Below are 20,373 nucleotides of genomic sequence, written 5' to 3'. Positions count from 1 at the left end.
TTAGGCCAGTTCTTGATATAGTGCTCAAAACAGTCCACTACTGAGTGCCATCGCACGTCTTGTGGGAGAGTTAGCTTGGTTCCTCCCACTTTTTTCAGAGCAGCTGCTGCAAAGTGGTTGTTATGGAAGTATTTTGCAATTTCAACAACATTAGCCTTTATTTCTGTGGAACACTGAAGTCTTAGGAGGTGCATCAAATAAGTACTGAGACTGTATGTTATTAGCTTGGGACTCTCTTCTAAATAATTTCTTCTCATCTTGGATACATTTGCAGCATTGTCTGTGACCAAGCTGCATACAAGACATTTGAATTTTTTTTCACAGTTTGTTATAGCTTTTACTGCTACTCCTTGTAAGTATTCTGCTGTGTGCATTTCCTGATGTATCAATTGTTTCTATAAGAAAGACATTCCCTTCTTTTGTTGTCGCACAAGCATATACAACAGGATCATTGTGGACATTGCTCCGCCCATCAAGACTCAGGTTAACAATTTTATCCTCTAGACCTTTTGCACACTGCTCAATTTCTCCTTCATACACTTTATCCAGCAATTTGCCTGAGACATCTGCTCTGTTGAGTGGACTGTATCCTGGTCTTAATGACTGAACCATGTTAATGAAGTGTGGGTTCTCAATCATACGGAAAGGAGAGTTTGTTTCATAAACAAACCAGACAATTTTTTCATCAATTACCTCTTTTTGTAATCAGCTGGCTCTTATCACAAACTTATCTATGGTTGTTTCTGGATGATGGAGATTTGTGACATACATGATGTGACTGAAACACTATCATTATCAGATAACTCTGAAACTATAGAAAATGATGGCGATCTTGAAGGTGGATAGTCTTCAGAATCCTGTATATTGAGGATGGATTCTCCTAAACAAAATAAGTCAATGCAGTTATTTAATTATTATTACCATACTGCTCATTTAGTATTACTCAATGCATTCACTGACACTAAATACTACTTTAAAGGTGAAATTGTAAAAAGAAGATCTATTTTAGCTATTTATTTTTTATCACAACTGCATCTAAAATGATAGTAGCATAGAGTAACAACTATATTTTTTGCTCAAACATGAGAATTCAAGAATAGTCCAGAAGGAAGACAGGCAGTCCTTAAGAAAGAAGTATTAAATAAAAAAGTTTACCAGCCTGAAGATCCTGTACATTCAGACATGTTCCTTTCATCATCTTCAACGCAGCTTCCTCCTGAGAAGGAACACGTCTCATGATGTTGTTTCATTCGGGCAACCAGACCTTGCATTTCTTTGTTGCACTGTTTGCATTTTGCACACATTCCTGTCTTACCCACAGGTAGAGGAACTTCATTAAAATATTCCCATACTGGGTCTCTTTTACAACCTGCTGCCATTATAGGTTTTCCCTTCTAGTGAGAGAATGGTATGATAGATCGCAAATCAATGAAGGCTACACTCAGAAAGACCTCAAGACTTCTGGAATATGCTGCCCAAACAGTTTCACTTTTGTTTCTACTGCCTGTCCGTCCCTTCTCACATTTATCTCCAGACTTCTCTTTGTCCAGATCTATTCCATCCCCAACAATCTTCTATTCACTGAACTTTTTGAAACATTGCACTTTTTGAGAGAGGTAAGGGATTGACTCTGTGTACACAAATTTGCAGAGGGACAATAGAGTTGAGGTCTGTTATTTCTCACCTCTATATATTATTTATTTATTTAAAAACATTTTTGCTCTTAACAAGTATGTTATCTCTGGAGACACAAATCCACAGTTTGAGAACTGCAAAACTAACCATCTTTGATGGTATCTTCTAGACTGATCACTGAGTCCCATTCGGTAGATAGAAAAATTAACCTAAATAATCTACATAGAAGTCTCTTGAACCCCATAAAATTGGGTCCCTAATCCATGAACTATTGGAACTCATATACAAAACTTTTCTTAAACATTACATGAATATATTGTCTCATACTATAGAATTAGAATTTATAATCCCTATTCCATGATGAGATATCTTTGGGCTATAATGTATCTTAATTAAACTATCTTTAGATAGGTATTTTCCTCAAAAACCATTTTATTTAAAAATCTGATTTAAATAAAAAAATCCGATTTTTAAATTTTTTTTTAAATAATTGATTTTTATCCACCCTGCCTTAGTTCCAGTCTGAATTTTTATAGCTTTAACTTCCAGCCATTGGATCATATTACACCCTTCTCTGCTAGATTGAACAGTCCGTTATTAAATATTTGTTCCCTGTGTAGGTTCTTATGGACTGTAATCAAGTCATCCCTTAACCTTCTCTTTGTTAGGAAAAATAGATTGAACTACTTGAGTCTATAACTATAAGGCATAGTTTCTAACCCTTTAATCATTATAGCGGCTCTTCTCTGAACCCTCTACAATTTGTCAACATCCTTCTTGAATTGTGGACAGCAAAACTAGACACTATTCCAACAACAGTTTCATCAGTGCCTAATACAGAGGTAAAATAACCTCTCTACTCCTAGTCAAGATTCCTCTGTTTATTTACTCAAGAAACACTTTAGCCCTGTCATAGAATTATAGAAGATTAGGGTTGGAAGAGACCTCAGGGGGTCATCTAGTCCAGCCCCCTGCTCAAAGCAGGACCAACACCAACTAAATCATCCCAGTCAGGGCTTTGTCAAACCGGGCCTTAAAAACCTCTAAGGATGGAGATTCCACCACCTCCCTAGGTAACCCATTCCAGTGCTTCACCACCCTCCTAATGAAATATCATTTCCTAATATCCAACCTAGACCTCCCCCACTGCAACTTGAGACCATTGCTCCTTGTTCTGTCATCTGCCACCACTGAGAACAGCCGAGCTCCATCCTCTTTGGAACCCCTCTTCGGGTAGTTGAAGGCTGCTATCAAATCTCTCCCATCACTTTTCTCTTCTGCAAATTAAACAAGCCCAGTTCCCTCAGCCTCTCCTCATAAGTCATGTGTCCCAGCCCTCTGATAATTTTCATTGCCCTCTGCTGGACTCTCTCCAATTTGTCCACAGGCTTTCTGTAGTGGGGGGCTCAAAACTGGATGCAATACTCCACATGTGGCCTCACCCGTGCTGAATAGAGGGAAATAATCCCTTCCCTCAATCTCCTGGCAATGCTCCTACAATGCAGCCCAATATATCGTTATCCTTTTTGGCAACAAGAGTACACTGCTGACTCATCCACTGTAATCCCCAGATCTTTTTCTGCAGAACTGCTGCTTAGCCAGTCGGTCCCCAACCAGTAGCGGTGCATGGGATTCTTCCGTCCTAAATGCAGGGCCACAGTATCGCACTGGGAGCTCATGTTCAGCTGATTATCCATCAGGACCCCCAAATCTTTTTCACAGTCACAGCTTCACAGGATAGAGTCCCCCATCCTTTAAGTAAAGCCTACATTCTGTCTTCATTGATGTATACATTTACATTTAGCCATATTAAAACACATATTTGCTTGCGCCCAGCTTACCAAACAATCCAGATCTCTTTGTATCAGTGACCTGTCCTCTTCATTATTTACCCTCCTCCCAATTTTTTGTCATCTCCAAATTTCATTTGTGATGATTTTATGTTTTCTTCCAGGTCATTAATAAAAATGTTAAGTAATGTAAGGCCCAGAACTGATCTTTGCGGGACCCTACTAAAAACAAACCTGTTTGATGATGATTCCCTGTTTACCATTACATTTTGAAACATATCAGTTAGCCAACTTTTAATCCATTTAAATGTGTGCCATATTAACTTTCTATCTTTTCTAGTTTTTAATCAAAATACCATGCGGTACCAAGTCAAATGCCTTTCAGAAGTCTAAGTATATTACATCAGCACTGTTACATTTATCAACCAAACTTGTAATCTCATCAAAAAAGATAGTTTGACAAAATCTATTTTGCATAAGCCTGAGTTGATAGGCATTAATTATACTACCATCCTTAAATTCTTTTTTAATCAATTCCTGTATCAGACGCTATGCCTACATAATGGTAAACTACTGTAAGTGCCTACATAATGGTGAACTTTGGGTGGGGGAGGGCGAAAGCAATGTAATGCACTTTTGAGACTAACATTTGAGCTGGTATTCCTAGATCGTTAAAAGACACAGTTCTGAGCAATGGGGGAGGTCAGTATTGGTAGTATAGAAGATGTATTTCAAATAGCTGTATAAACATATTTCAGTTAAAAATATATTCATGGAAATTTCAGTGCAACGATTAATATCTCTTCCTCTCCCCCCGTCCCCAAAGTTAATCATGCTGAAAAGCAGGGGTCGGCAACGTTTGGCACGCGGCTTGCCAGGGTAAGCACCCTAGCGGGCTGGGCCAGTTTATTTACCTGCTGACGCGGCAGGTTCGGCCGATCGCGGCCCCCACTCGCCGCGGTTCGCCGTCCCGGTCCAATGGGGGCGGTGGGAAGCGGCGTGGGCCTAGGGATGTGCTGGCCGCGGCTTCCCGCTGCCCCCATTGGCCCAGGACAGCGAACTGTGGCCAGTGGGGGCCGCGATCAGCCGAACCTGCCGCGTCAGCAGGTAAATAAACTGGCCCAGCCCGCTAGGGTGCTTACCTTGGTGAGCCGCGTGCCAAACGTTGCTGACCCCTGCTGTAAAGGAATGCAATAATCTAAAATGATACATTGGAGTTTCTTTATTACGATTGTCTCTAGCGAACTTGCATTAAGCTGCAACAGCTTAATAAATGTTTTTCCACTTAATAGAAGGATGGTTTAGGAACCCATATTAGGCTCATCTATGGGCAATTTTTCATCATATAGAAGTGGTACCCATCTTGCTTCTCCTTCAGCCCATATCTTATGATTTCTTATGTTAGAATTTGAGTCTAAGTACTACAGTAAATGCAGACAGGAAAGAGGATCTCTAATTGGAGAACATTTGATGGACAGGAGGGCAGAACTGCATTTTCTACAATGAAAGAAGGAACAGTTTGCCACTACACAAGAGTGTTCTACACCAGAGATATATAAGGTTCTACTCTGTAAGGTACTCAGCATTCAGGCATAATTCAGCAAGGTACTTAAGCATGCACTTAGATTTACACACATGAGTAGTCTCGTTAAAGTCAATAGGACTACTCATCCTTAAAGTTAAGCACATACTGTGCTTTATGTGTTTTTCAGGATTAGGAAAGTGTGCTCAGCACTGTAGAAGATTGAGATTTTAAGTGCTGCGAATACTTGATTGTAAAACATGTGCAAAAGTAATAATTCTTTATAAAGTCATGCAAACATTAGTGAATAGTTATAATAGCTCAAACTATCAGAGATTGGGGTTGTCCAGGTGTGGAGGGGTTAAATGGGAGGATGTCAGAAATAAAGAGGAGCAACATCAAGTAAAATATGTTCTTACTGTCTTCCTTTTTCAGATGTTCAAAATATCTGGTACATGTTTGTAGATTCAGCTACATTAAATTTGAAATATCATGGAGATCAACCAAATAACAAACTACATTTTCAAATATTAAAGCATACACTGAGGTGCAGTCCGTGGGTTTTCAAAGCATGACTTTTTTTTTTGTATCCATAATATCAAGCACAAGTTATACAAATAGACAATTTAATTATTGATTGTGCCCACAAATCAGTATCCAGATACTTAAAATGGCCCATTGTGAGCCTACATGGAAAAACTGACCCACCATTATTTGTTTCTGTCTAATTGTTAATGCAATAAAGGGAGGCCCAATTGTGGCTGATCTGTATATCTAGCTAAGTAAAGAATTGCATATGGTAACAGGTAGCAGCATATTTTTATGTGCAATGTAAGCACCTAACTCAATTGAAAATTATTAATTGTGTTGCCAGTTCCATGTCTACCAATCTCTGCCAGATGCCCATTCATGTGCCTCACTGAGCTATATCCACACACAAAATATAATCAGATTACCATCTTGTTAGCCAATGATATGTTTCCTCCCGCTTGTACTCCTATTTCTACTATGAATAAAATTCTTTTCCCCCAGAGATCAAACTAAAAATTGTGTCTGTACGCCAAAAGAATATCAATAACAAAGAAAAGTTTGTGATCAAAATGTTAGTTACCTTAAATATTTTTTAAAATGTTTCCAAGCTATTTGGCAAGCAAATTATTCAGAAACACCTACTGTTCTGAAAGTGTTGAGAACCTCATTGCTAGGAAAAACAACGTATAGTGAAAACTTCTGAGATCATAGATTTACAGATTTGGCATGTTTTGTGCATTTACTTTGAATGTATGGTATTATATACATTCTACATAACAGTCTCTCACACACACATTTTTCTAATCTGGTCATAGTTAACTCCATTGACTTGGTGGAGTTATTGGGCATTTACTTGGTTTAATAAAATGCAAAATGTCTCTTTTCTCTTTCTCCTTATAGTCCCCTTAGGCTCACATGTAGGCATCCAAGATTGAATTCTGAGCTTTTGGGGAACAATAAACTTGTATGTATTTCTCATTTATACTGGAGGCATACTACCTTTCATAAAGGTTATGTTCGTAATACTTTCCATGGGTCTAACATTCTGATTTCAGCTGTTCTCAAATTTAGTCCATACTATACTGTATCAGATTTCTTTGTTCATAGCTTTTGAGTCTGAGGATATCAATACTGTCTTCTGTTAAGTCTGCCTTTCTGATAACAGAAAACAGGAACAAATGCTGCCGCCCAGAGAAATTCCTTCAAGATATTGTGACAGACCCAGACCAGTGGGGTACAGGAGTCTGGTAGAGGGCAAATATACTGGTCACTGGATGAGTAGTTTTCTGTTCCCTGAGTGACCAGAGCAGGGGCTGCACTAGAGTAATCAGGAACCTGCTAGAACCAGTTAAGGCAGGCAGGCTAATTAGGACACATGGAGCCAATTAAGAACAAGCTGCTAGAATCAAGTAAGGCAGGCTAATCAGGGCACCTGGGTTTTAAAAGGAGCTCACTTCAGTTTCTGCTGCGAGTGTGAGGAGCTGGGAGCAAGAGGCGCAAGGAGCTGAGAGGGTGTGCTGCTGGAGGACTGAGGAGGACAAGTGTTATCAGACACCAGGAGGAAGGTCCTGTGGTGAGAATAAGGAAGGTGTTTGGAGGAGGCCATGGGGAAGTAGCCCAGGGAGTTGTAGCTGTCATGCAGCTGTTACAGGAGGCACTATAGACAGCTGCAGTCCACAGGGCCCTGGGCTGGAACCTGGAGTAGAGGGCAGGCCTGGGTTCCCCCAAACCTCCCAATTGACCTGGACTGTGGGTTCTTCCAGAGGGGAAGGTCTCTGGGCTGTTCTCCAACCCACATAGTGAATCTTTGAGGCAAGAAAATCCGCCAATAAGCGCAGGACCCACCAGGATAGAGGAGGAACTTTGTTGCAAGGTTTCTCTTTTTCCCTGATCAGCTGAATTGCAGTTAGCTCCTTGCCTGCGCCTTTGCCCTGCTCCTTTAACCTTTGAGTGGTCTAGAGTAGGGTTACCATATGTCCTCTTTTTCCCGGACATGTCCGGCTTTTCGGCACTCAAACCCCCGTCCGGGGGGAATTGCCAAAAAGCCGAACATGTCCGGGAAAATGGCGGCTCTGCTCCTCCCCTGACTCTTCGGCTCTGTTTAAGAGCCGAGCTGCCCGAGCGCTACCGGCTTCGGGCAGCCCCCTTGCCTCCGGACCCCAGCCGCTGGCGGGCACTTCCCCTCCCGGGCTCCGGCGGCACAGGGTCCGGAGGCATGGGGGCTGCCCGAAGCCGGTAGCGCTGGGGCAGCCTGGCTCTTAAACAGAGCCGAAGAGTCAGGGGAGGAGCAGAGCCGCCATTTTCCCGGACATGTTCGGCTTTTTGGCTGCGCTGGGGAAGGCGGTAGCGCTCGGGCTTTGGGCAGCCCCTATGCCTCCGGACCCTGCGCTCCCAGCCGGGCACTTCCCCTCCCGGGCTCCAGCGGCGCAGGGTCCGGAGGCACGGGGGCTGCCCGAAGCCGGTAGCGCTCGGGCAGCCCGACTCTTAAACAGAGCCGAAGAGGAGCAGAGCCTCCAGCCGCGGCAGCTCTGCTCCTCCCCGCCTCTTCGGCTCTGTTTAAGAGCCGGGCTGCCCGAGCGCTACCGGCTTCGGGCAGCCCCCGTGCCTCCGGACCCTGCGCCGCCGGAGCCCGGGAGGGGAAGTGCCCGGCTCGGGGCGCAGGGTCTGGAGACACGGGGGCTGCCCGAAGCCGGTAGCGCTCGGGCAGCCCGGCTCTTAAACAGAGCCGAAGAGTCGGGGAGGAGCAGGGCCGCCATTTTCCTGGACATGTTCGGCTTTTTGGCAATTCCCCCTGGACGAGGGTTTGACTGCCGAAAAGCCGGACATGTCCGGGAAAAAGAGGACGTATGGTAACCCTAATTTAACTAGAACAGTTTGGCTAAAATCAGAACAACATTCAAAACATGCAATTAAAATAGAAGTTATTTTTCCCTCCCAATTTCCCCTTGTTATAATCAGCATTGCCCATGCTTCCCTCATTAAGCTGCTGCAAAACGCTTCAGAGTTAGGAACAACAGCCTGCTTTCTGCTTCTGGGCTCAGCTTCTCACACAGGGCACCTGGCCTTCGGCAAAGCAGCTGCCTTGCCTGCTTGCCCTCATGTAGTCTGACCCCAGCAACAGGGAACCTATTGGAACAGACCCTAAACTACTACACCCAATTCACAAAGTTTTTGGATGTGGAGTACTTAATCTGCCTAGCAACAGTGACCCAGACACAGTTCACTCCTACCTCCCGCCATTGGGTCTCCTAAAGAGATATCTCCCTATTAGGCACATGGTTTACACTACCTTCTCTAAATGAGGTAGAAGTGCAGCGCATGTGTTAATCTGACGCTACCATTATTAATTTCCATTAGAGTTGCCATGAATGTAGCAGATAACGAAGTCTCCCCAACGCTTTCAGAGCCTCATTTAATGTGGCATTCATATCAAAAGGGTATCCACAGGCCTTCAATGCAAGAATGATGCCCTTTCGTCTCTCTTCCTGCTTCCATTCTTAATTTGGCCAGATTTGACTAAAAGCAGGGGAATGCTATAGCTCCGTGTTTTTTATTTTTCCATGAGAAATGAGTGGATCTTAACATACGCTGAATGTGAAGATCAGTAGGATCCACAGTGGTTGACTCCCTTTGCATTTTTTCTTATATCGGTTTACATAATCTACCCAATCTTATTGTTTTTCCATTTTCAAAGTAGATACATTATTGCTATCTCCTCTTAATTAGTGACAACTACTTCAGAATTCATTAGCAATCTATAGTAACAAGTGTGTGTGTATTTGAAGAAGGAAATAATTTTTGTAAAGAAATATTTCAGATTCAGTTCTAATAAAATTGAATATAAAATAATGTTAAATTTGATTTGCAATGCCATAAGAGAAGTAAGGGTTGGAAAAGATCTATTAGGCTGTTTCCATCAGTATATTTTCTATTTGGTTGATTGTTTTTTTAATCTAGGCTAATTTTGCACCTTGCTGACATCCTTTTGAATTTACTGAGGTAAAGTCCTTACACAGGGATTCCATATTGCTGGTATTTTCGCCTCAAGTATTTTTAATCACAGTAAATATCTCCCTTGCATTATCTTGGGGAAAATCCATTCTTTGATCTTCATTCAACTTTGATTATTTCTCTTTTTGTGTGTATGTTGTTTGATCCTGAGCTACCTGTGTTATTTCTGTTCCCAGTGCACCAGAAACAAATTCCTACAACTTTCCTATCAGACATGATGCAAGAACGATGATGCAATGTAATAAATACATCTGTCAGACATGGTGCAAGAAAGCAGCCAGCCAGCACCCCGGCTCCCACAGTGCGTAGAGTCAGGGCCTGAGCAGGCTGGTTGGCTCCCACTAGCTCCTGGCAGGAAGTGACGGTTTTCAAACTATGGGGCGCACCCCACAGCTTGAAAACCTCTATGTTAAATGGAAGGCAGAAATTGGGGAGGGGGGACATGTGACTCTAGGTGCTCCCCCATGCTGCCCTATTTTTTTGCCCCCACAGCTTTGTTCCCTGCGGGCTGCCCCGCTTGCCCTTCCCTGGCTATGGCCCTGATATTGATATCTAAACATAATGAGAAATGTTTTCTCTTCCTGTGGTATATACTTGGTGGTGTTCTACTCTTTGTTAAACATATGGTTGCCTACAGCAGGCATCTCTACAACACTGCCCGTAGGGGATGTTTCTGGGATTGGAATAACTATGGGTGTCAGTGCTTGTCTATGCCAACTGCTTGATCAGATGTGAATGTTCTGCTCTAATAATGTAACTGAGAAATAGGAATTCAAACTCCCTAGAAATTTACTTTGACCAATGGATGTATAGTATATGCAGCTATCGCACCTGCTTCTCAAATTTGGTGTAAAAATGGAATTTGAGATGTGTCCATATTACACCAACTGGAGAGAGAGGTTTTTTTTTTTAAATTACTATATGATCTAGCATCTTTGCAATCAGCGCTCACATAGTTGGGTGGTTGTGTTATTTTTTCCCAAATAGGTATCACTGAATAAAACTGTGAATAATGAATAACTGATAACCCATGGAATAGTAGACAGCAAAAAATACAGGTTGTCTGCTGAACTGAGCTTTTAGTCTTTTGTTCATCTTATATATATATATAATATATATATATATAAAAGATTTTACCCTCCCCTGAAAATACTGATCCATACTTAATATATCTATTTAAAATGGTAGTCACTGTGCTGCTAGGGCCAAATCAGTAGGGAACAGGGTATCCCAAAACTTGAATTCATCTACTCACAGAAAAACCTAATTCTCACACATAATATTAACTTATGTTTAAATATGAAATGTAACTAGACAGATTTAAACTTTGTCTCAAATCTGATCAATGTATGAAGAATATAAATTCACATCTTGAGGGCGTAAAGTCTCAGGGGGTAGCCGTGTTAGTCTGTATCCACAAAAACAACAAGGAGTCTGGTGGCACCTTAAAGACTAACAGATCTGTTAGTCTTTAAGGTGCCACCGGACTCCTCCTTATTCATCTCGAGAGCCTTATTCATGCAAAACTCCCATTGTATTCAAATTATTGCCTTTCTGAACTCATGCATTATTTTGGAACTTAGTGTATCCCATCAATAATAAACAACAATTCTTCCCACTGTACAAGTTGGCATGTAAATCAGCCCTTACGACCAACTGTATCAAGAATAATAAGGCATTCTGAAAATGCAGAGTGTTGAAACTTCTGGTCTTAATATATTTGGTCATCATATCTACATCGAGACATGTATTTTAGGGAGTGACAGTCAATCAGTTTAAGATAACATTTAGTGAAGTAAAAGATAATCTATTGATTTCCTTTCCAAATGTTCTTATGGCTTAAATACTGAAGGTCCTTACTGTGACATTACTTAGACAAAGTGTAAGGATTCAGGGATTAGAACCTGGCTTTCAAAGCTTGGGATGCTGACGTTTCATCGGTGCCACTACGAAGCCATGCAGCGCTGCAGCCAGGGAGAACTGTGGAGACTAGGCACCTCAGGAAGTACTGCACAAGGGAGCCAGAGTGACCTCTGATTGGCCTGCGGACCTCTGATTGGCCAACCACCCTATTTAACCCTGGAGGGTTCCCCAGGAAGTTATCTGGGTAACACCACAGACTTTGGGCCTGCTATGACTCCAGACCTTTCCTGATCCCTGGCCTCCAATCCCAGCCTGACTCTGCCTCTGCCTCTGATTCTTGCCTCCTGACTCAAGCTTGGTTCTATCTGTGATCTCTGGTTTCCAACCCTGGCCTGACTTTGACCCTGACTCTTGCTTACTTAACCCAGCTCTAGCAATTCCACCGACCCCTGCTCACTGATTACCATCCCTGATGTGTGGATTCCAGCCCAGCTATGGCTGCTAGGCCAGACTGCCTACATCCCGGTCCCTTACATAAGAACGGCCATCCTGGGTCAAACCAAAGGTCCATCTAACACAGTATCTTGTCTTCCGACAGCGGCCAGTGCCAAGTGCCCCAGGGGGAATGAACAGAACAGGTTATCATCAAGTGATCCATCCCCTATCACCCATTCCCAGCTTCTGGCAAACAGAGGCTATGGACACCATCCCTGCCCATCCTGGCTAGTAGCTGTTGATGGATCTATCCTCCATGAACTTATCTAGTTCTTTTTTTAACCCTGTCATAGTCTTGGCCTTCACAACATCCTCTGGAAAGGAGTTCCACAGGTTGTTTGTGCGTTGTATAAAAAATACTTGCTTTTGTTTGTTTTAATCCTGCTGCCTATTAATTTCATTTGGTTCTTGTGTTATGAGAGGAAGTAAATAACACTTCCTTATTTACTTTCTCCCTTATAAAAAGTCCTGTAAAATAAGTAAAGTGTTCTTATTGAATTGATCATTTGTCACCTTCACTGACATATTCCATAACATACATGTAATTTTAGATGATAGGGTCAAATATGTTTGGATTCGAAGTCCCAACTGTCTGCATTTTCAGAATACAGTAGTTCACAATTCTTGCCAAAGTGGTTTCTTAAACCTGGCTTATGTGCTAAATTGTACAGTGGACAGGATTGTGTATTATTCACTGGGGCCTACAATACATTTACAATATTTTAGATCTCTTAGGTGTTGAAGACCATTACATTGTGGGTACTAGTAACAGTCACTAGAACTGAAGCCATGCTACCTCATGTAATTGCAAAACAGAGCAGAGGAGACTGTAGAACCTTGTAAGTTAAAATAGTACGTGCCCATTTTTAATGTACTCACATGTAAAACATAGCACTGTGAATCTTACAGTATCAGTGAAAGCACTTGTTAATAATTAATAAGTGTTAAGTTCAGTTTTTAAACTTTCTGTCTGTCATAAACATACAGCTAAGGGTAGCATAAAATCCCTCCTTTACCTGTAAGGGATTAAGAAGCTCAAGTAACCTGGTTGGCACCTGACCAAAAGGACCAATAAAAAAAGAAGATACTTTCAAATCTGGAGGGGGAGGTTTTGTTTGTGCTCTTTGTTTGTCCTCTCTCTCTGGATGGGAGAAGGACCAGGCAGAAAAAAAATCTCCTAAAAGCCTACCTGAAACGAGCATCTAAGATTATAAAAATTGTAAGTAAAGGCAAGGAAATGCGTTAGATTATCTTTTGTTTTAGATTATCTTTTGAATTTTCCCTATGCTAAGAGTGAGTTTTATTCCTGTTGTGTTTTTTTTTAATAACTTTAAAGCTGATCCTAGAGGGGAATCCTCTGTGTTTTAAATCTTTTTATTACCCTGTAAAAAGTACCTTCCATCCTGATTTTTGCAGGTGTGATTCTTTTACTTTTTTTAAAAAAATAAAATTCTTCTTTTAAGAACCTGATTGATTTTCAGTGTCCAACAACCTAAGGGGTTTGGTCTGTGCTCACACTGTACCAATTGGTGAGGATATTATTCTCAAGCCTCCCCATGAAAGGGGCTGAAGAGGTTTGGGGGAATATTTTGGGGACACAGGGACTCCAAGTGGACCTTTTTCTAAATCTTTGGCTAAATCACTTGGTGATGGCAGCAATTCCTTCTAAGGACTAGGAAAGGATTTGTGCCTTGGGGGGAAGTTTTAACCTAAGCTGGTAAAAATAAGCTTAGGGGGTCTTTTATATAGGTCCCCACATCTGTACCCAAAGTTCAGAGTGAGGAGGGAACCCTGACACTGTCCAATGTGATTAAGGTCACACAAATGAGATTCCATTTAACAGGATTAATTAAATATTATGGGACAGATTTTTAAAAGAGTTCAGCTCCCATTTGGGTACCTAAGTGAAATATCCTCAATGGTCACTGCTGGTGCAGAACACTTAAAATTCTGGTCCTTTGTATGTGACCATGGTGAAACCTATCTTAAGTGACTACTCAGGGGCTTTATAGAGGTGGAGTTATCTGCCTCCTCCCAACAACAAATTCAAGTCAATACTAAAGAACATATGTTTTGTGTTCTTGGAGGAATGATTCTGAGACTCCACATATCTGACAACAAGAACTATGCTAGCAAGTTCAGTGGCTAGGTGTGGAAAACTAGCTAAAGCCACCCTCTGTGCCTCAGAATTGTCAGGGGGTATTCTTATTCAAGAAAAAAGTTGATAAGATGATAGCTGATAAAACAGACATGTTAAAGTGTTTGTTTCCCCCCCAGCAAAGTCCAAGAAGGAGTACAGGCCCTCATATAATGATATAATCTCCTTTTGTTTCTGTATACAGCAAAGACACCAGAGAAGGTTATCTTCTTAATTCAGGGTTAAGACTGAGTTTTGGATCACATAGAGAAGCCCTCAAATCATGGAACATGTCCAACCGCTCTTTCCTCTCAATCAGCATAACTACACTTGGGCCAGATATAGGAAAGATATCATGCTTCTCAAACTTTTGTTTCAAACTGACTTCAGAGTAGTTGTATTGAGGGAGAACAGTGCAGCATGAATACTCTTTAGAGTGCCTTCTTCGTCCTCTTTTCAGTCCCAAGAGAGAATGAGAAACATCAAGCCATTCTGATGGAGACCCTACACCTCAAGAGCTAGGGAAAGTAGAGCCTGTCCCTCATGATGAAAGATGCTCAGAGCTCTGTTCCATGTTTTTCATAGAAAGGAACAGATCAGAACAACATCTGTGAACTTATAAAAAGCTTATCTGCATATTCCGATTAGCCCCTGTCAGTGGTAGTTTCTTCAGTTGGCCTATGGAGATCATCACTGTCAATACAAAATGTCACTATTCAGCCTATCTTCTGCCTCCAGAATATTCATGAGGTATTAATAGTGGTGATAGCCCAGATGAGGAGTTTAGGAAATCACTTATACCTGTTCTTAGGTGGAATAGTCACTAGACATTGCCCACAAGCACCTCACAGTAAGTGACACAAAAGACACTCTCAAGTTTCATGTACATGGGTTTTTGATAGAAATAGATTAGAGCTTCCTGACCTCCACCACTGTTGCCCTTTCTCATAGAATCTGCTGAACTGTACCCACTATTTGCAGGAAGATTGGGGTAGCCAAAACATCCTGGATTTGGGGAAGGGATCCAGCCCTATTTGCTTTCTTTTTTTAATGACATGCAGCATGTGGCACAGAGCAGTAAAGCTTAGACTGACTTGTGCAATTCAGGAAGAAGAGTAACCATAGCCACACCTTTTACTCCTTTATATTCCTCTTTGAATGAGCACGGGGTCTTAAGTAATATGGTATCCTCATATGAGGATTCGTGTTCAGTGGGCTCCTTTTGATCTTGTATCCTCTGATCTTGAATTGTCATTTCCATTTCATTCAACAATACTAGTGTCAGAAAGTATACCAGACTTTGCAGCAGCAGGAAAATATATTTGGCGAAAGTGGGCCAAAATCAAGAAACTACCAAAAATCAGAAGTGATTACTTCACACCCACCAATACATCAATACAGAAAAATGAGCAAACACTCAACCCACTGCAAAAGTTGTATTAATTTCTGCCTGTATACTGGTTGAAGCTAACCTCTAGCTCAGCCCCCTCATACATTCCTTTTCTACTATGAGAAGGAATAATTTACATATGAGCTTTGTACAGAACACAGCACTGGGTCAAGGAAATAAATATGTGGACCAGCACAGAACACAGAGACCACATTCCTTAATGCCTGTTTATGGCTCCTATCAGAAGCAAACTGCAATGACTTCACCATAATATTTAAGGTAGGCCAGAATAGGGTTGGTCAGCTTCTGGGCCATTTTCCCACTTGTGGTTTTATGGCATGTCTCTGTGTTCAGTGCAAAAAAAATTTCACCCAAAGTTGTCTTCCTATCTTTAAAAATACCATTTTTTCTACAATATAAGTAGTATGATTTAATTGTCAGTTAATTACAGCATTCCTATCTTTAAAGAAAGTTTGTTCTGTTAAACACAGGTCATCTTGTATATATATCGGTGCCCTTTTTATTTTATTTTCAGAAACCACAGCTCAAGTGAATCTTCCCATACTCAGTCTGTTGCCATACCAGTGTTTGTCAGCAGAGCTGGGTACAACAATGGCAGTGATGAGCCAGTAGCATTTTTAAGTAAAATCACTTTTGCCACGCTCACTCCCTCTTTGTGCTAATTTTGCAGACATGTGGGTGATCACATTTTATTGGCACATGGATGACAGAACCTGAATCTTGAGTATTCACTTTGGAAGTAAATGTTCACTTGCCCAATTGGGAAACAGAAATAATGCCATGTGACTTATCAGCTGCAATTATCCAGCCCAGATGGAATAATGAATATGAAATGCACACAGGAAAATGTTAGAAATCAAACATAGTTTAAAAAGTACAAAAAATTGTCGTAATTTCAAATAGCAAATTCCACAAGATAAAAAAGAGCCTAAATGCATAAAATAATTTATGAATTGTTCCATCCATTCTAGTGATAACCTGGAAGAGTTGAGCCTCTGCATTTTGGTAATAATAATACTGTAGTCCTTACTCTGCTGGAGCTTCATATTCAAGAAATTGTTCTTCTCCAAAATTTGTGGACTCTGAAGACTTGGTAGGTTTCTGGGATAATATAGCCTGCAGTACTGCCATTCTCTATTTAAACAAGGATTCTGTACAAAAGATTAGTTTATAATTCCATTTACAATATTTTGCTTGGTGTCAATATAAAGTTCTCATGCAAAATAATCACAGCCTGTTATTTTATTTTTAACTATATTTCTGAGTACTTGGAATATGACATATGCATGTATTGTGTTATTTTTCTCAAAATATTGGTGGTTTAAGTGTTAGATACATATAGTAGTAAAGGTTAGATTTACATATTTTCCTATTCCCTTACAAATTTTCAAATGGTTCATGAGAAAACCAGGAGCTGTTGGTACTTGACATGACTTATTCTGCAAAAAAAAAAAAAAAAAAAAAAAATTGTCTTTTCTGTTGACTTTCCAGGATTGTCTTCAGTGGATAAATCTTAAATAGTGGGGTTATGAGATTTTGCAGAATAAAAGAATTTTAGTAAGGAGCTGAAGCATTTTTTTTCTTCTCAATTTTAATAGCTTCAACCCTCTCACTGTTGTGTAAAGACACCTCTATAACATTTTATGAAAGAAGCTTTTTACCTATGTGCAGTGTGTCCAATTCTTGCACAGAACTCAAGGGGAAAAGGCTGGATTTCTCTTGCAGAAATGGCCAGCATCTTCTAGTTTTGTTATATATTGCTATAGCAGATCTTAAATGTATTCATCAGTATATAGCACAATATACTTTAGTCATTACTTTTGGATATTATTGAAAGAATTTTTAAGCAGTTTTTTAGGGAGGGGCAAAGGAAAGTTCCCATTAGCAACAAACTTTGAGTATCAGCTATACGAGTAGAACAACATATGGACCTAGGTCTCAGCTGCAGTCAAGGAGCACTTGTTACAAATCAAGAAAAGAAGAAGCTGAAGGTACCATAAGCTACCCTTGCTCTCACCTGTGATCTTGGGCATCACTTGTGCTGATGTAGTCCACGTAAAAACTGTGGCTGAGAATTTTAAAGCCATTTAAGGAAGTCAAGTACCAACTCAGATTGAAGTGCAATGAGAATTCCCTCTAATTAGTCCTTCTCTTATCCATTCACATTCACATGACTTTAATTTGTTACAGTAGGTAGGCTTGTATCATAATGATCAAAGGTGTCACCTGACAGTAGTTTAAGGTGCCTTTCCCAACTGATATGATTACAAAGATCAAAGTTTTCTTGAATTTTTTAATGCTTTGTGTAATGATGTGAGGGATTTGCCTGTATGATGTAAGAATTCTGGTTGATATTAAAAAAAAAAAAAATCAGTGACCCTGTTAACTTCTCCAGATTGCCTCAATTTTGCACCGGGACATCAAAATTTAGTAATGTTTTCCACAGAATGACAACACTATAACAGAGAACTTTCAAAAACTTCACTTCCCCCTTGGTTGTGGAAAGGAAGGAAAGAAAGTCTGACCTGGTTCTCAGGCCATACTGGTGTCCTGTTGTATATAATACTGTTTCTGCTTTCCTAAGCAGAAGGAGTTTAGGGAGTTTTGTAGTGGGTTATTTCCTGTTGGGAGAGAAATTACTGACACTGCCTTGGGGCATTTTCAGGTGAAGGTTGTTTGGCTAAAGACCATTACTTTAAATTACCACAGCCCCTTGTCTACTGTAAAAGCAATTTTCTTCCTGTCTCTTGGATCCTCTCCAATCTACCAATACCTGTGTGTGAGACCCAGTGTGGAGAACCAGAATGAACTTGCTACACCATCTTTTCATGGCAAATTATCCTTTAAACTTTAAAGTTAATTCTTTAGTTGGCATAATTTACACCAAGTCTACTGCTGCTATCTTTTTTTTCCTAAACACAACTGTGCGTGAGTCTCAAGGATGGATTGAAAGTTCAGTACCCACATGCATTTCATCAATAGCCTGTAAAGCCTCTTCTCGCTATTCTCACTTCATAGCAAGGTGCCTGTTTAATAGTTTGCTATCCCCCAATGTCAGTCTTGTGCTGAACCAGGGCAGCATAACTTATATCTTGCTTTGCTAGATCAGGAGAATAACTATTGATCCTTTACCAGAAAGATTTTTCAGACATTCATGCTTATTCTTATTTAACTTACTTATTGTTTTCCCTGGCAACAAAATATTCTGGAAGGTGTATTTGGTCCACTGAGGTTAATGGAGTTACACCTGTGTAAGTGACATCAGAATCTGTGCTTGTAGTACCTGTTAGCGTATAATGCCATCCATGTTCAGCTGTGATTTGTTCATGGATTTGTGCTACCTGCTTGCCAAATAGAAATTCAATACTTAACCAAAATTGCTTTTCATCTCCTTTTGCATACAATGCCATAGTCAGAGGCCACATACTGCATCATTCTTTGGCTGTAATATTTGCTATGGCATCCAACTCTCATTGCAGAAATAAAGCTCTTGTTTAAAAAAAAAAAGGGAAGAGGGGGCAGATCTTCAGTCAGTGTAAATTGGTGTTGCTTCACCGAAACCAATGCAGACACATCAATTTACATCATGGTTGCAAAGGAAACTTTCCAAACACAAAGTGAGTTTAAATCAGTCTTCCAACACCATGAAACATGCTCTGGTGTCAACTTCGAAATATTATGTTGTATATTTGAAGGTCAACATTGTTAACTATTTCACTGCTGAGCATTTAATAGACTCGTAGACTTCAAAGTCAGAAGGGACCATCATGATCATCTAATCTGATCTCCTGCACGTTGCTAACCCTATGCAGGCCACAGAACGTCACCCACCCACTCCTGAAATAGACCCCTAACCTCTGGCTGAGTTACTGAAGTCCTCAAATCATGGTTTAAAAACTTCAAGTTACAGAAAATCACAATTTACACTAGTTTAAACCTGCAAGTGACTGGGGCCCCATGCTGCAGAGGAAGGTGAAACCTCTCCAGGGTCTCAGCCAGTCTGACATGGGCAAAAATTCCTTCCCAACCCCAAATATGATGATCAGTAGACCCTGAGCATGTGGGCATCTACTGTGCTATCTCACAAAGCCAAACTGCTTCCAACAGCTTTTTAGGTGCCTGAAGTCCCAGTTGTCCCTTGAAGAACTGCCAAACATTTCAGCTTTCCCCTGATAATTCTAATACACTTACGCATTTTCAGTACAAATACTGCAACATACTGAACATTAAAAATTTAGAGGCAGCAAAAAATAAATTAAATTTAATATAAAATTAAATCAGCGGGTGTATTGTAGTGATTGTGCTATTCATGTTCATATTTAATTCAATAAAAAACTTCAGTTTTGAACCCTTTCTCAAGCTGCCACAGAATCTCCACTTTGCTGCATTGGAGAACTACAGAATTTAAGTCAAACTTGCTATGGAGTTGTCACGCTGTCTGGAGTGGCTCAAAACTCTGAGTGCCAATCTCAGGGTAGACATCCCACACTGGTGATATATTCTATAATTAGATTTCACCAAGCTTGTGTTCTCACCCAGACAAATGGGACTTTTGTGATAAAAGGATATATAAAACAAAAATCATACCACATCAGGTTACTTCGAATCCCAAAGGATCAGTCACTTACCCCAAATCAATTGGTACTCTGGATCTTACACCAGAAACTACACTGGTAGCCAATTCTCTAGTAAACTATCTAAAGATTTATTAGCTAAGAGAAATAAATGAGTTATTGGGAAGTGAAAGGAGTTAAAATACATTAACAGGTGAATCAAAGTTTGTAAATCCAAATGATAGCAGAGATGTAGTAATCTGCCAGTCTACAAAAGTATTTCAGGGTTACCCAGAATAACTCTGTGGATCTCTGCTTTCTTGTTTAGTTATTCCACCCTATTAGAATCCAAACAGTTCAGAAATGTAGTATCAGTTCATGAATCCATATTTATAGCTTTTCCACACAGAAAGCAATCTGATAAG

The 20,373-nt window shown here is 40.5% G+C and overlaps 1 protein-coding gene across 8 annotated transcripts in view; it reads left to right on the top strand.

Moving 5' to 3' along the window:
* CTNND2 (catenin delta 2) overlaps window positions 1-20,373 on the top strand; it is a 1,171,885-nt gene that overhangs the window by 869,698 nt on the left and 281,814 nt on the right. The gene's annotated exons all lie outside the window — the stretch shown is intronic.

This window comes from Chrysemys picta, chromosome 2, assembly GCF_011386835.1.
Source record: "Chrysemys picta bellii isolate R12L10 chromosome 2, ASM1138683v2, whole genome shotgun sequence".
Lineage (NCBI taxonomy): Eukaryota > Metazoa > Chordata > Testudines > Emydidae > Chrysemys > Chrysemys picta.
Note: the sequence above shows the minus strand (reverse complement) of the source record. Positions and strands in the feature narration are given on the sequence as shown.